The sequence below is a fragment of the Corvus cornix genome, chromosome 7 (assembly GCF_000738735.6).
Source record: "Corvus cornix cornix isolate S_Up_H32 chromosome 7, ASM73873v5, whole genome shotgun sequence".
Classification (NCBI taxonomy): Eukaryota; Metazoa; Chordata; class Aves; order Passeriformes; family Corvidae; genus Corvus; species Corvus cornix.
In genome coordinates this window covers 39,134,719-39,150,937 of record NC_046337.1, presented here as the reverse complement: position 1 = coordinate 39,150,937, position 16,219 = coordinate 39,134,719, and the positions used below count along the sequence as shown (strand labels likewise).

Here is a 16,219-nt window from a genome sequence, read left to right as displayed (position 1 = left end):
ACACTGTACTGAACAGATACTGAGTATTCCACTACATTTAAAATGGAGAGAAAGGAAATGGAGGAAGATGAAGAGTAGAAAGAATGAAAGAAGCTTGATTGCCTGCTCTCCTCTACAACTCTTCAGAACTGGAAGTAAAGCACAGATGGCTACTAGTTCATTTACATCCCCTTGTAAACTGAAATGTGTTTTATGGTTTGTTTAGTTGTTCCTTTATAAACTGTGTATCTGATCCTTTTTTTTCTTTTTTCTTTTTTTCATCTGACTTGTAGCCCCCAATAAAATGTGAACTCCCCTTTTTAAACCATGTGTGTACATCTGAAACAGCTTTATGGGTTCTCTGGAAAGCAGCTACTGTAGTTTCCCTTTGTCTGTCTGCAATTGCATCCACCCTTCACGCGATTCTGACGTTTTGTAGCTGTCTCCGAGGGTCTTGTTTTCTAGCTGTGAGCAGAGAACCAAAAACGAGGCCAAGATTGTTAAATGCTTACTGAAAACAATGGATGCTGCTTTTCAACTCTCTGTAATGAGTTATATGAGTTATGCAGTTGATATTCTCAGCATTTTCACTGATGACAAACAGAAGGACGGATTTTATGCCCTTTTGTAGTTGCCATTTTCTGAAATTCTTGCTTTCTGTTCACAGAACCAAGGAATGCTTTGGGTTGGAAGGGACCTTAAAGCTCATCCAGTTCCAACCCCCTCCCTTGCCAGGGACACCTTCCACGAGATCAGGTCACTCCAAGCCTTGTCCAGCCTGGCCTTGGACGCTTCCAGGGTTGTGACTTCTGAGCTCAATTTGTACAATGTGTTGGTATTCCTTCACCCCAAAGGCAAACCCCTGCCCCTCTGAGGCTCAGGGCTGTAATTCTGCTCTTTGCTTTGGTGACCACTCTCACCCCCTGAAGTCCCTGCAGACAGGGCTGCCTCCATCCTTCTCATTTTCAGCCAGTTCTTCCCTGTGTTTGTGTACTGAGTCCAAAAGATCATCTCTCCTGGTTGGTTCATTCATCAGCTCCATCAGGAAATTGCCTTCAAACCATTCCAGAAACCTCTTGTGGTGCTCATGCCCAGCCACACTGCTTTCCCTGTGGCTCTAAGGATTTCTCCAAGTGCCTGAAGTAAACTTCATCCCCCTCCTCTTCTTCATCAGATGTTCTCCATCAGAATCCTACTACAATTATCTCCTGTGCTGGACCATCCTCCCAAAACAGACTTGGCTGACTCCAAGGCATCTCTGGCAGATCTTGCCCAGGAGAAGACATCTATTAAAGGAACACATATATACTAAAGAAAAGAAAATAAACTTAGTTTTTCTAGATTAACCCAGTTCAGGCACAGGAGCAACAGCCCCCACTGAGTCTGACATTCTCAAATTGCGGTAAGATGAGGCACAAAGGGGGATCTTTCTGAAGAAAAAAGCAAATGTTCATTTGATACCATATTTTAGCAGCATTTCCTGGGATTTAGCCCATTAAAGCCAACTGCTCCAGGATGTTTAGAGAGTCCTCATGAACACACAAGTGCAATCTGAGGCTTTGAGTACTTTTTCCTATTTTAATATCCCAGTGTTAACTTTTAAGTCCCCTGTGCTCTTGCAGCTCTTATTTACTTAGCACCCAGTTTTTATACACAGCTTTTGCGTGCTTGCAAATTTTTTGTTTGCTAACACATAAGGAAGGACTGTTTGGAGTTTCTAGAATTTTATTTTAAACAGCTCCAAGGTTTTCCCAACCTACAGCACTTTTGAAGCTCTGCCAGGCACAGGCCTGTATCTGTGGTCTTGTGTTTTTTTGTTAGAGCTCAAGATCCTTAGGGGATGAAGATATCCCAGGGACTCTGCACTGTTTAGATACACTGGTGAGAAAGCCTGATTCTCCATGAGTTCTAATAATCCTCCTGAAATGGTTGTTTAAACCCTGCTAGTGTGGAGGCCCTTGCTCCAAGATTTATCTCCCGTCGACTCAACACTTCCCTTCTCGGAATGGGTTTGAGAACACCAGCTTGAAGAAACAGCAGGGATGCTCCTGTGCCAAGCTGCACAATTTCTTTGGGTCTTTGGAGTAATTGAGGCCATGATTATGAGCTTATAAATATTGTACCTTCAGTTCCTCAGTCCAAGCTTATTGTCTAAAGTCAGCTTTTCCATGGTGGCTCAGCCTCTTCTGGGACTGATCCCTTCTGGCAGGGCAAAGTCCCAGAGCGTTTCTGGGTCTCCTCACCACCGTGCAGGGGGTGGCAGAGCCATCTCAGGCATTTCAATGCCAGGGAAAGGAAGGGTGCCCAAGGTTCTCCCAGAGATGCCAGGCAGCACCAACACAAGATCATTATGTGAAGACAACAAGCAAAAAATTTAAGTTTAGGATTTGGATATTAGGAAAAGGTTCTTCTTCCAGAGGGTGGTGGGGCACTGAACAGGCTCTCCAGGAAAGTGGCCCCAAGGCTGCCAGAGCTGAAGGAGTGTTTGGACAACACTCTCAGGGATGCACAGGGTGCAGTTGTTGGGGTGTCTGTGCAGGGCCAGGAGCTGGACTGGGTGATCCCTGTGGGTCCCTTTCTGCTCGGGAGATTCTACGACTCCATGAAAAATGGGTGGACAGAGAGCAGAGACAGAGCGGGGAAAGGATGGGCTGAAACCCTTTCTCCCAGAATACTTCCCCTTTTACCAGTTTCCCAATCTGTGCTTTTTGATGCTTTCCCCTCTTGCAGCACATTTTTTCCAGGCAGCCAGTCAGGACAGTTGAGTCCCAAATTTGTTGACTCATGGAGAAGAACCTTTGCATAGTGAAGCAACTGCATTCCAGCTCTCTGGCAGGGCAGGACCTGAGAGTGATGGCTGATGCCTCCGTGGTCTGGAGCACATGCTGGATAATCCCAAGATATCTCTGTGGAGATTTCAGGCCATCTGTAGTTTTGCAGCCCTGAGTAGGGAGGGAAAAGAGTTAAAACACATGGTCTGTGTCTTTGGGGCTTCGTGGTGCAATACAGTGAGAGCAGAATGACCCAGCTGCATTTGTTTTATTTTCTTGTCACCAGAGAAACGAGAAGGAAAAACTTGCAGTGGTGTTTCCATGAAATTAAGAGAAAAAACCCACATAGTTTATAGAGGAAACCTCACTCCCCTTCCTAGCCTTTTACTAGTGATGGTTAAAAAAAAAAAAAAAGTACATTTTTAAAACTTAGTCACATCCCATCCCACCCCACCCACGGTCCTTAACGCCATGTACAGACCTAGGAAAGAAAATTCATTTTTTCTTCCTATCTAAACATTTGCTGGAGCCTGGAGGTACAGCCTACAGCCACCCCCCCTCCCCACCATGAAATGACTACTCTGGCTAAGGTTACAAATAAAATAGAGATTTTCTCTGTTAGATTTCAGCTAATTGCATGAATAATATTCCCTCAAGACATATTCATTATATCGAACTGTAAATCTATGGGGGACACTTTTGCAGTGACTAACGGGTATAAATAGAAAGGAAAGGAATTAATTAGTGCCTTATCCTGGGAAAAGAGGGGGCTGAAAGGGGGCAGATAGGGAAAAAAGGCTTTTTCTCTGAATCTGGGAATATATCAGTGTGGGCTGCTGGGCTGGAAGGGGGCTGGCCCTGGTTCCAGTGACTTCCCTCAGGAGGGAAAGCCTCCTCGGGGGTCAGTAATTGAGCTGATTTATTTGAAATGCTAATCGTGTCTTTAATCCCAGCTTTGTCTCTGCAACCACGATATTCTGCCCTTGGGTTTTAAACCAGTGTTTCCAACATCAGCCCTTGTATGGAGCTGAATCCTTGAGGCGGATTATGTGTAATTCCCATTTCAGTGGGACTTGTAAAGAGGAATTAGAAAGGAAATTCGGAAAAAACCCCAACACTGCAACCAGTGAGAGGGGTTTTGCTGGCTTTAGGGACCTGTGATTCAGGTCCTAAAAGAAAATCTGTGATTTCAACATCGCAACTTGCTACTAAAGATACTCATCAAGACAAAGCATTAAATTGAGGTTTTTGAAAACCCCTAATCCTTATCTCCTCTCAAGAGGTGGGGGGAGGCTCAGGAATGAGCTTCTGCCATTGTAGGGAGCTATGTCTGACTACTCACTCCATTCCCCCAAACTCTCTGGAAGACCAGTGCAGTCCTGGAGCAAGGGATTCCATTGTCACCCCTTTCCTGACCTGAATACAGGGCCAAAGTTTTCACAGGTTAAACTTGCAATCATAATAATTTGCAAAATAACTTGGAACCCCAAAATTTTGCAGCTGATTCAAGTCTCGCTAACAGTGTATGCCACAGGTACACACACACAGAGGTGCCTCAGAACCGGAGTGAGACCCCTGAAATCTGCGTCCACCTCAACCATACACTCAGGAAGCAAAATCCCAGCTTGTCTCCAGCCCTCCTTGGCCTGGCTTTATGTGCTGAGCCCTTCAGGACCTGCTTCCCTCCACAGGGGTGGAGGCTGTGGGAAGCTGCCCCACTCTCCAGATATCCCTGTTTGGGGAGGGTGGTGGGCAGCCACCCAGCTGCTGTTCCTGGGGCTGCTGAGCTTTTCCACTGCTCCATGGCTGCTGCTTCTCACGTATTTGATGTGGATCCAGGGAACCCTGAGCAGCCCTCTGGGTCACGTATAGCAGGGTGTTGCTTGTGCTTTTGGCATGACACTTAACACCTCCCCTTCCCTTACATACATGCTGGAATTCTCGCTCCAACACAAAACAAGGCCCTCATCCCATTCGTGGCTCTCTTTATGCTAAAGAAATGTAGAATTCCGTAATGAATTGTCCTCCTGGCCAAATACAACACGGCAATAAAAAATTCCCCTCTCCCATCACTGGGAAGGAAAATGGTATTTGCACCAAGTGCCATAGCAGTTTGAACAGGAGTTTCAGGCATGTAAGAAATGCAATATAATTAGATACGTAATCAGTGTTAAGACAAGGATTCTTGTCTGAGTCGATTTCAAAGGTGTTATTACAAAGTAACACAAAAACTGCCCCGAAAAACCCATAGCAAAACAAAACAAAAAAAAATTCATTATTAAATTGGTATTCCCCTGAGACAAAGCAAATACTCTGCAGAGTGAGTTAGGAGAGCTATATTCCATCCTTCCTTGGACTTCTTTCTGATGGTACCTTAAATCAAGCCAAGAGATCAGGGTCACAAGGAAGTTAAGATATTTTTGCCGGAGATGCAACATCCCCTTTTACCAGGGTAACTGAAAGTCTGCGTGCTTAATTGCAGCATTAACGTGAGCCCGACCTCCAACACCAAATGGAATCATTTTGATCCCACACGCAGTAAATAACATCTTATGTTTATACTCCTTTTCCTTAGGGTTGCCAGTGGAACTGGAATGCTTATCTCCAGTCCAAAGAGGGTTGAGATTTTCCAGCTTCAGTGTGTAATAAACAAAATGAAGAGCGAGGAGGGGAAAGTGCAGGCATGTACTCACTGTGTTCTACATACACCTCCTTTACACACACTTTTTTACAGTCCTTCTTTACCTACTGTTCTTCCTTTACCTGCAGCTTTTCATTTTACCTACAGTTCTTTTGCCTACACTTCTTCACCCTCCCTTCTGTCCCTCCTCCATCCAGGCTCTGGCAGCCTCGATCTACAAAGATAAAAATGCAAAGAGAGACACAGAAATGAGCAAGAAATCATGCATTACTCATTTCTTTTGTAATTGTCTTCTTGGGCATAGAAGCTAGAGATTCATTTTACATTGAGAATTCCCCTGCACCACTCTAAAGGGTCCCAAAAGGGTTGGCATTACCCACGTCTTCGGACAGCAGCAGAACTACTGTAAATGAATTAAAAATGTACTCTGCTATGAAGTCATGAAGTAAATAATTTGTGCCTCTCCTAAACCTGTGGTAGTGGTTGTGGCAGGCTTGCCTGCTCACAGGAGAAGAAGCTTCAAGGTTTAACAGCTGAACTTGTGTGAGCTCAGGCCAACATGAGCATCCCCAGGAGCAGCCCAGGTTCACCTTTGCACACCTCGCTGCCTCCAAGGCAGAGCCCACGGTCTGTCTGCTCAGCACATCTCTGTCAGACACAAAGAGAGAAAAGGTGAGTCTGTGACTGAGATATGATCCAGCAGACCCCACCCTCGGGGAGGCACAAGGACAAGCACAGTGAGAAAGGACGCTGGAGCAGGGATGGGGGAAGAAAGGACTTGCAGGAGCCACTGGAAGCCCTGTGGGGAAATCAGCCTCCCACATCCCTTCTGGGGAATCCAGATAATTGAAGGCTGTAGGAGTGCTTGACAGAAAACCCCAGACCAGGGATGATTAAGCTCTCCAGGCATCTCATCAAGAACACTCGGATCCCATCGAGAGACCACAGTGGACAGACATCTCCTTGGAGGAGGACCGAGGGCTGGCAGCAGGACAGAGCAGCTGGGTTTGGCAAAGCCTCTGTCCTGATTTGCCTCTGGGAGCAAACAGCAAGCTTGCCTTTGGTCCAGGGTTTTGCTCTTGAAATCTTTGGGAAGAGGTGTGGGAGCACAGGAGGTGCCAGGTCTGTCTTTGTCCCTCAGTAGCCTTGGGAGTAGATGCTGTAGCCACCAAGAAAATCCATGGCTGGAGCACACAGGACCTGAACCAGAAGTGCCAGCAAAGATTACAGTCTGGATTTGCTGCCTTGGAGCTGCTGACACCTGTGAGCAGCCCCAGCCCCAGGCCCAATTTCAACAGCATCGTGTGACTTCGGAGTCCTTTGCCAGAAATGGGAGTTGCTTTCATGGAGCCCAAAGTCCACATTTCAGGAGAATACGTATTTAAGGGCTGCCATTCGGATACGTGTTTGTATCATTCCTGCATGACAAAGTCATTTATCATCATCACACCCTTAACAGATACGCTCTACAGGTGCTACCTTTCCTCATGGACCATCTGGGTGGGACATGATAACTCCCTCACCCTACAAAACACCAAAAATTAAGAAGGTGATACAAGTTTAAACACACATAGGAGACAATCTCCACTCTGTGCCCCTGTGGAGGCCCTGTAATAACCTCCATCCCTTCCCTGTGCAGAAGAGACATCCCAGGACACATCCACCACTTGAATATTCATCTACTGCAGTCTCCATGCCCTGTCACTCCATGGGGCTGCCCCTCAGAACAGCAGGATTGACCCACTGCTCCACATATCCCTCCACAAGATCTTCTGCCCTGCACAGGACACCGTGTGTTCCAGAAGCCTGCTCTCATGAGCCATCAGCTGCATCCCACCCACTCCAGTGTCCCAGTTCCATCGTAGCTCCCCATTTCCCTGTGCTAAGTGTTGGGGTTCCCCTCTGCATGGTGGTGGGGTCACTCTCCTCTCTCTGGGGGCAGTTCCAGTGCTGCCTCCCAACCAGGATTCCCCACTAGTGCCCCAGCAGCAGCTCCTTGGACCCCCTAAATCGCTAGTTGGACTTTCCATCCCTGGGAGGTGAAGGTCCCAGATCCAGGCCATGAGGAAGGTGCTCGGCACAGGATCCATCCCAGTGTGGCTTCTGATTTGGGGGGAGCACTTTGGGGTCTCACTCCTTTCTGAGCTTCTCTCCTTTCCTTCTCCCTGTTAGGGTGGAGAAAAGACTGGGTAGGACTTGATCTCTTGGGAAAGGGATAACTTGGGAATTAGGGATGAAGGTGAGGGATTCTACACTGTGATGGGGTGGTTTTAAATGGCTCTGATCTTCTGTTCTTGAATCCTTATCATAACAAGAGCTGTAGACAGGACTTCCCTCAGCAGGTCCTGGCAATAACACCGTGTTTGTTCTTCCTGTGATGACTCCCTGTTCAGGAGAGCTGAATGCTTTGATTGTGGAGGAATCAGCTCTGGCAGAGATTAGGCGTTTCTGGCTGGAAAAAATCGATGTTCTGTTTGCAGAAGGTTTCTCCAGAATTCCCGTGTTTCTACAGAACATCCAGAACCCAGCCAAAGGTTTGAAAGGAAACAATTCAGACATGGTGAGGTTATCTGTAACCTGAGGAGGCTGCCAGGTCAGTGCTCCCATCCTTGCACCCTTTCTGTAAAAAAAGGAGGGCTGGGAGGGGAGTCTAACCCCACCTGCAGCCACCTCTTTCACACACTAAATTTCCACAAAAATAGATGGAGCAGGAGCAAAAAGTACAGAGTTTTCAGTGCCTTGCTGGAATCTGGCCTTAAATGAAAGATAAGTTATTTTTCCAATCTGGTGCCGTGGGCGAGAAAAATTATTTGAATTTTTTTCCTCAGTTGTTCTCAGGCCACTGATCCGTGCTCTCCATGTGGGCAGGACATGGGGAACTGGCACAAGACAAGTCACAAGATGGGGTGCAGCATCCCAGTGCCATTCCCCCAGAGGCTCCAGCTCTAGGCACGGCACTAAGCTTGCAGCAGGCACATCCCTTTTCCAGCTCGGGTCATGACTCTGCTTTATCTGCCCTAAAGCTCTTCATAAGCCTGGAATGCTTTTTTCCATTGGCCTGCCGGAGCAGAGCACAGCGTAAACCTGCACATCTGTAACGCCTGGAGGGAACCTGGATCCCACATGTTGAGTCCCAGATCTTCTCTTCCCAGAGGCCAGCAAGGAGCACTCAGGAGCCGTTCGGGATGAGCACAGCCCCGAGGGTCTCCAGCATCTGCTCTCATGGCCACCCCTTCTCCCGTGTCCCTGGCAGGACCAGGCACGGCACCCAGCTGCTCGCAGGGACAACCAGGTCACATGGCTGCAGCTTTCTCCTTCCCAGCTTATCTGAGCCCTGGGCAAGGAAAATATTGACAACCACAATGACATCTGTGCTCCTGCCACCAGACAGGCAGAGCACCCGCTTCGGGTCAAAACGATCCCTTAAGGAATCCCTGGAGCATCCTGGGTGGTGTGTTCCTGGGAGACAGGCTTCAACCTTAAGGTATGAATATACCCAGCTGGTTTCTCCTGATGTAAACCCATGGCTTCTCCCTTTTGGAAGCCTTCCAGCTGTGTGGCCATTGGAGGCAAAGGGAAATAAAAAATCCCAGCCATAAATGGAAACGTTTGTAAGGGACGGGATCAGACCAGCTGCCAAGTCACAGTTACTGCAGGATGACTAAGCAGCAAAGTCGGCACAAGATCCTGCACTTTCTGTAACTGCTGCTCTTTCACACAGACAAAAACCATGCAGATGCTCCCTGCCACTCCTCCACTATTCCCAGATACAGCCTGGTGACCAGAAACACAGAGACACTGGGAAACAATAAGCAAGGGGACGCCCAGCTCCTGAAGCCTGGCTCTGGGTGCTCTGAAGCAGGGGTGGTCCTAAATCCAGCAGGCTTACCTTGAAATAAGAAGTCAGGAACCATTTCTAAGCTTATAAACATTAACCCACACTTTCCAAGTCCTTTCTGAGTCAAGGTGATGCACTCAAGAGGGGAGACGATCCCTCTAAAATTTTCCTTTGCCTTGTGCAGTGCCTTGGGACTGCAGCGTGAAACCCTCTGAAACCCTGACTAAGCCAGGACTCTGCAGGGAGGACTTTCTGTTGCCTCTGGTGACACAGGGACCAGCAGGGTCACAGCTAAGTGGTCGAGGCTGGCAGGTCCAAAGCTGTGGCTCCAGCAGGGTCAGCCAGAGCAGGATGCCAAGAACAGTGTCCAGGGTTTTGAGCATCTCCACAGATGGAAAGCACATGACATCTCCAGGCAACCAGGTCCAGTGTCTGACCACCCTTATTCTAAAAAAAAAGTTTCCTTGTGTTCAGGTGGAATTTCCTGTGTTTCAGTTGGTGCCTGTTACTTCTTGTCCTGTTAAAATCACTTGATTACTAAATTTCTCTTAAGGTATCAGTAAAAGCTATTAGGTTCTGATTCATTGAATGATTAACATCTAAGACTGCATTTCAAATGTTTTAATAGAACTCAAGGGTCTTTTTGGACCATTTTGATGCAAATTTCCTGGGAAAAAATGTGCACAGCAATAAATCTATTTTTACTGATGTAGCACATGTGTCCTATCTAGTGTTGAACAAGCAGTCATTAACTTTAATGCAACAAACAAAAAGAGTCTTTGGGGGTCAACTGAGCATTTCAGTTTCAATTTCACAACTGCACAGTGAACATGTGCTTCTAATCTGGCTATCACGGTCACGGGACTGAAAACAAACTGGAGACAAAATGGTCACAGGCTTGATTCAACTATGCAAACTTATGAAAAATAGCATAAAAATGATAGAATCAGAGAATCTCAGAATGGTTTGGGCTGGGAGGAACCTTAAAGCCCATCTCATTCCCACTCCCTGCCATGGGCAGGGACACCTTCCACTATCCCAGGTTGCTCCAAGCCCAGGGATCCAGGGGCAGCCACAGCTTCTCTGGGCATCCTGTGCCAGGGCCTCCCCATTCTCTGAGTAAAGAACTTCTTCCTAATACGTAACACTCTGCAAGAGCTGAAGGGTGGTGTGAGCTCTTGGGATCCTAAGGAGCCATTCACTGCATAACTGGTGACTCGTATGGACCAGTTTGTCACCCTCTGACCTGTCTGATACAGCTCTGGATAATTTTACTCCAGACATGTTCACTTCTTGGCCCTGCTTTTACACAATCTGTTGCATTCAGGAATCAAAGGAGAGAGGTTCAGTTCCCACGTCTCCTACAGTCTTGGTCTTGGGCAAACTTGTAATTTCTTTGCTTTACAGCACCCCACTAACAAAATATCTCCCAAAATATTTTTCCAGCTCTTGTCTTTACCTAACAACCCACCAGACATCACAAACAACAAATTTTACTCAAATATCTTCATCAACCACCTTGTTTAAAGTCTATGAGATAGCTCCTGGGATGTGGCAATGCCTGGATCATGCCATGGTTGACTCACCATTCAGTCACGGAGCATCTACCATCAGAGTGGTTTTTGGCCATGTCTTGCCACATCCATAAGGGGCTTCCCAGGCCCTGCAAAAAAACATACAATGTGAAACCAAGGAACCCTGAATTTGCAAGAAATCCCAAATCCCCTTGTGATGATGAGGAGTGGAGTCACTCAATTTGTGTTTGATAGAATTACAGAGTCACAAACATCCTGAGCTGGAAGGGACGCACAAGGATCATCAAGTTCAAACCCTGGCCCTGCACAGACATCCCAAAAATCCCACCCTGAGCATTGTCCAAATGCTCCCGAAGCTCTGGCAGCCCTGGGGCCGTGCCCATTCTCTGGGGATCCTGTTCAGCGCGCCACCACCCTCTGGGAGAAGAACCTTTTCCTGATATCCAACCTAACCCTCCCCTGACACAGCTCCAGCTGTTCCCTCAGTCCTGTCACTGATCACAGAGAGCAGAGATCAGTGCTGCCCGTCCACTGCCCCTCATGAGGAAGCTGCAGATCCCAGCAAGGTCTCCCCTCAGTCTCCTCCAGCTGAACAAACCAAGTGACCTCAGGTGCTCTTCAGTCAGATTCTCCTTCCCCATCCTCATGGCGGAGTCCCTTCTTTGAACATTCCCCAGCAGCTGTGAGGCCCAGGGCTGCTGCAGAGGGAAACCTGTGCAAGGCCAGCCTGCTCCTGCCTAGCAGTAAATGGCACTTCCAGCAGGACCCTGCGATGCCTCGAGGCACAAGCCGGGCTGCTGTGAGGACGGCTTGTTTCAGGCACAGTAACCTGCCACATGTTCTCATTTCCCCTGCATGCCAGACCCCTTTTGACACACTTTTCAAAGGAGCTGTGGAGCTCCAGATGGGGCTCATCCAGCCGCCCTCGGCTGTGTCCTGTTCATTACGTGCCCAGTGCTTCTGGCTCTCAGAGCCAGGAAAAAATGGCAGTGTGCAGCTCATGGCCCGGGATTTATCCGGGACAGGCTTGCCCCAGAAAAGCAACATGCTGGTTTTACAAGCTGCCTTGAAAAATCTCAAGGACTTCAAGTCCCGTGGAAAATACCGTGTGTAACTGTGCTCAGCCCTCACGTTAACCAAAACATAGTTGGGTGTGCAGGGATCTTTTTATCACCAGTGGTGCTATCAGAAATCCAGAGAAATAATCCAGGCTGAACTTCCCATTTATACAGAAGTAAGCACGACTCAGATGAAAGAGCAAACATGTTGTGGCTCCCGAGGGTTTGGATTATTTTAGGGCGAGAGAGGGATTTGCAGGGATTTCAGAAGCTATAGACAAGCACTTCCATGTTTATGAAGGTTTGAACTGCTTTCTAGAGCCAAGCCAGGAATGAAACACCAGTCGGCGTCTGACAGATACACCTTCCCCCCTACTTTTGGAGCACCGAAAACTGTGGGGCCTAGGTTATTCCCGCTTACTCCTGCCCTGCTTGCTTTCTCTTAAGCCATGAAAAATGCTATTTCAGGGGAATGGGATTCAGTTGTGAGGGCAGAAGAAAAGAAAGACAGAGAAAAACTGAAGGGGGCAACCTTAGAATCAAATTTAAGGATCTTTCGGGTCTCGTTACACCAGGCCTGTGCTGTGAGGAGAAGCCTGCTTCCAAAATGGCCTGCTCAGGCCCACACTGTCTGCGGCCTGTCCTACGCCTGCCTCAGGCCAGGCCCGGGGCAGCACCAGCACAGACGAAGGGCGCTTCTATAGAATGCAAATGTATTTTTACATGCAGGACATGCCTTGAAACCCTGGCTGCCCTCTGTGGCAAAGACTTTGGCTGCCAGGGCTGGCCTTGACATCGTTGGATTGCAGCATGAGCCACGCAGGTGGGCTGGTTCAGTTCGGTCTCACTGCAGAAGAGGCATTTCTGATACGGCAGAATTCCCCTTCTGGTGTGCACCAGCACCCGAGGTTTAACGTGCCAGCAGGAGTTAATCCCCCCACTCCTAACACTACAAAAGCTTGTTTCTGGAAAGCAAGAATGACATCAAAGAGCATTACCCGTCATGCAAACGGCAAGCAGGAATTAGCAACGAAACTACCAACTTCTAGTGATTTTCGGCCTGGCAGCCAGCAGGGAGCATCCTCAATGAAATGAAAAAATGAAGCAGACCTGAGGAAGAACTGACTCCATGGTTTGGATTGGAAGGGACCTTAATGCTCATCTTGTTCCAACCCCCCATGACATAAGCAGGGACACCTTCCATGAGACCAGCTTGCTCCAAGCCCCATCCAACCTCTTCCAGGAAGGGCACATCTGAGGGATGTGGGCACCACGAGGTCTGGCAGGCTGTCTCTCCTCCTCAGCTTCATTCTGCAGAAGGATGCTATTTATTTCCTCTTGTCAAGCCTCTCCTGGGCTCGCCTCTGTGACTGGGAGCTCTCTGAGGCTCATATTTTCCAGGATAACAGGTCAGATTTCAGCTTAAAAAATTATTTGCTGCTGGCTGGCAGAAGCTTGAGGATAATTCCAGCTGTGTTCTACTGATCCACATGTAAAACAGAGGTTGCCTTCCTCAAAGGTTGTTTCAAAGCTGCCTGTGCACAGACAATTTGTGACTTAATCCCTTCCCAGTCTCCAGGACAACTGTGCAAAACAAATTTCTTGAGGTTATTCTTGCCAGAAGTCTAGTTTGGGTTTTTAATCTGCTCCATGGAACGGCTTTTCCATGTCACAACACCACCTTTATGATGGGTAGAGGTCTCAAGATTAAGAAACAAATCTTTGGACTTTCTGCCATAGCCTGACCTTGTTGTGCTCCTGCAGGCTTCTGACACCTAAAACAAGAACTGAGTGTCAGGTCATGAGAGAAAAAAGAAAACACAAATAAGAGACCTCAGCTGATAAATAACTCCATAAGGGAAGGAGGAACATGGTCTCTGAGTGGGGTAAAACCTGCCTTAAAGGTAGAAAACGGACTTAATGGCCTCCTCATGCCTTATTCTTGGTGACTAAAGAAACCTGAGTTGGATGAGGCAGCATCTTTTATGTGGCCTCTAGATTATGGAAAAAAAAAAAGTTCTAAGGCAGAGGCTGAAATCTGTGGCTGTACCAGGACTGCTACAGCTTTGCGCAGTCAAATCAGATGATGTTGTAACAATAGACGGCCCTCGAAGTTTCTTGTGTGGTTTTTCCCCTCTAGGAAATTCATCTCGAGAAACAGTTTATCTCCCAAGACCTTTAGACACATCCAGAACAAAGAAGAAGAGTTATTTACACCCCATCCATGGAAGCATTCAAGGGTTGGATGGGGCTTGGAGCAATATGGTCTCGTAGGAGGTGTCCTTGCCCACGGCAGGGGTTTGGAACAAAATAATTTCTGGGGTCCCTTCCAGCCCAAACTGTCCTATGATTCTATGATTCTATAAAGTGCCATAACCAAAAGTGAAGAAAACAGAAAAAAAATTTTCTCTAGATATACAAGGTAAAGGGTAGGAAGGCTCTGCTTTGCCTCCAGCTTCTGCTATTTCTTTCCATTTTCCCTTTTTAATATATTACCATCAAGAAGAGACACCCCAGCTGCATTTTTGTCTCAGATATTGAACTCCAACATTTTCACAGGGATGACAAAGCTGAGAAGTGTTTCCTGCTGGTGTCTGCAGAGATGGATGGGACCAGGAGCGCTGCTCTGCCCAGGCTGTGGGCAGGTGTAAGGGCTGCAGCAATACTTCAGGGGCATAAGTCATTCCATGCATCTCCAATCCTCAATGGAAGGGCCGTGTCCCTGTCCCAGCTTGCTCCTGGGAGCACCTCTGCTGTTTCCATGTGTGACAGGGAAGACCACACCTAAAAACAAGAAAAAGAAGGAAATAGAAATTAAACAGTGCCCCTTACTGTGTTCAGAAGTGCATCTCACCTTCCTGGTGAGACCCACCTGCCTGCAGTTCCCCTCCTGCCATACCTTCTCCAGAATCTCTGCTGATACAACATATGTTTTCTGTGGAAAAGCACGGAAGACAGACACTGTGGATCCAACCTGAGCTCCCCTATAAACAATGAAGAGAAATTTTGAGGGGCAACTCTGGTAGAGCATCTGTGTTTGCTTGTGGGCTTAGCTATGGACAGCCAGGGAAGGCACTGTTAAGTGTAGATAATAAATTAATTGTTTGTCTAATTGAAGTCTTCTCAGCCTAGCCAGACCATAGCAACTTATTTAGTCTCATTATTACATAGGTCTCTAAAATCGAAGGGACCTAATTATGGATGGGAATTAGCAAATACTAAAATTATTACATGCAAGTCTCCCAGAGCTGCACCATGCTTTGGTGATACTCCTTCATCCTGTGCAATGTTATGGGAGGCCATCAGCTTCCTAAATCCTTTACCTGGAGAGGGAGGAGGATGATGCTGATAGTGCGTGCTGGGGGAAGGGAGGAAATGGTCTTCCTCCATGGCTTTGAGTTTGCTGAGAATTAATTTTGTGTGTCAACCCCATATTGCCGTATTTCTTAATAGGTTACAGTCTTTACTGTTTGTCCATGATTCTTTCTCCTTATAAAATATTACTTCTTCTAAGGGGAAAAGCCATGCAATTGGACTAAATAATGCAAACCTCAAACTAAAACATGCTTGGGAATACAAGCTAAAGCAAGCCCCAAACCACAGAGGAGCAGGAGGCATTTGAACACTCAGTTATTTGGCTGTCACAGCTAAGAGAGGCAAGGCAACGATCTCTGCTCCTTGGGAAAGTCGTAGGCACAGGAAAGGCTCTTAAAAATGCAGTTCAAAATCACCCCAGAGCAGCTGGGTATGTGTTTCAGGAGTCCTACCACACTTGTAAAGCAGTCTCAGCAATCCCGTCCTTCCGCAGCCATTGCTTTCCCATGAAGGGCTGTGAATCAGCATTGCCTCAAATGAGGAGCTTTTAGTCAAAGGAAAACAGAGAAACGTGGCCCAAATTCTGTTGTTGTTACATAAACCCCCTCGCTGAACATCTGGAGAACATCTGAAGTTTAACAAAGCAGGCCCGCAGGCAGAGGCATTTTTGACCTTCCCTGTAATGGAAGCACAAAAATTGAGACTGAAAAGAGGGGAGTGAATATCACCAGAAATGGAAGACAAAGTAAGTCCAGCATATCAGAGCCAGCTTTGTCTCAAACACCTGACAGGGCTTCCACACTCCTACCTGAGCAGTGCACAACAGTGGGGAGAGACCTGGCAACACTGCTAAACACAAGGTGCTGGGCACTTCTGAAAAATTCCTGCTGCTCCCTGTCTTCTGGGAAAGCCAGCTTGCCACCCGGTTCTTGTTAAAATTGTGTTTCTTCTGAGAAAATTTGAATTCAAAGGGAACACTTAGATTTTTCTCATGGGGAAAACTGGCAAACACTCCAGAATTGAGGCTCGGAATCTGACAGTTTTTGCTGGTTTGGGATCCTCTTTTCCTTTCTGCAGAGGGA

The 16,219-nt window shown here is 47.3% G+C and overlaps 1 long non-coding RNA gene across 2 annotated transcripts; it reads right to left on the bottom strand.

Annotated features, from left to right (window-relative positions):
• Nucleotides 1-2,499: 2,499 nt before the first annotated feature.
• Nucleotides 2,500-14,602, bottom strand: LOC109145763. 2 transcript variants are annotated; one of them, XR_005602377.1, is made up of 3 exons: nt 14,319-14,602; nt 10,816-10,892; nt 2,500-2,921 (listed from the first exon to the last, which is right to left on the bottom strand). It is a non-coding gene; the product is annotated as an uncharacterized LOC109145763 (long non-coding RNA). The 2 variants fall into 2 exon arrangements; XR_005602378.1 differs by lacking the exon at nt 14,319-14,602 and adding an exon at nt 12,821-12,967.
• Nucleotides 14,603-16,219: the final 1,617 nt, after the last annotated feature.